This window comes from Orycteropus afer, unplaced genomic scaffold (genome assembly GCF_000298275.1).
Source record: "Orycteropus afer afer isolate SDZICR_OR568_19922 unplaced genomic scaffold, OryAfe1.0 scaffold00937, whole genome shotgun sequence".
NCBI classification, from domain to species: Eukaryota; Metazoa; Chordata; class Mammalia; order Tubulidentata; family Orycteropodidae; genus Orycteropus; species Orycteropus afer.
The window spans coordinates 512,280-513,347 of NW_006922524.1; positions in this window are offsets into that span (position 1 = coordinate 512,280).

The window sequence follows — 1,068 nt, forward strand, 5'->3', positions numbered from 1 at the left end:
TGCCATCAAATCATCTTCAACACATAGTGACCTTATGTACAACAGAATGAAACACTGCCCTGTCCTGTGTCAGCCTCACTATCCCTAATATATCTGAGCCCATCGTTGTAGCCATTGTGTCTATCCATCTCATTGAGTGCCTTCTTCTCTTTTGTTGACCCTCCACTTTAACAAGCATTACATACTTCTCCAGAGAATGGACCCATCTGACAACATGACCAAAGTAGGTGAGACAAGTTCTGGCCATTCTCACTTCCAAGGAGCATTCTGGCTGCACTTCTTCCAGAACAGAATTGTTAGTCCTTTTAGCAGTCCATGGTACTTTCAGCATTCTTCATCAACACCACAACTCAAAAACATCAACTCTTCTTCAGTCTTCCTTATTCATTGACTAGGTCTCACATGCATGAGAGGCAATTGAAAATACAGTGGCTTGGGTTAGGAGCATCCTAGTCTTCAAGGAGATATCTTTACTCTTCTTCAGTGCTTGAAAGAGGTCTTTTGCAGCAGATTTGCTCAATGCAATACGTCTTTTGATGTCTTGACTTCTGCTTCAATTGGCATTGATTGTAGAACCAAGTAATAAGTTTATTTTATTTTCCTTTTTTGTGTGATTTGGGTGAAAATTTACAGAGCAAATTCACTTTCCATACAGCAGTTCACATATACTTTGTCTCATGTCATTGACCACAGTTTACCACAATGCAACAGCTCCCCTCCCACTTCCTCCCCATAGTTACCTCTTCCCAGTGTTCATCTCTCCATACACTCCTGCTCCTTGGCATGGTGAACCATGGGTGTGGGTCCAGTTCCAGATCTGAAGGACAGCTAGGGGCCATAGTCTCAGTGGTTCCACCAGGCTCTATTGGACAGGAAACCTGGTCCCTCCCTTTTCTTTTTCTCCAAATGATTTTGAGTTTTGTTCCACATTGTTCTCCCTTTCTATCCAGGATCTCCTACATAAATCCCCTTCCAAGTGGATGACAGTGGTAGCCGGGCACCATCTAGTTCTTCTGGTGTCATAGACATATAGATGCAGATCAGTTGGTGAACCAGTCACTAGGACTA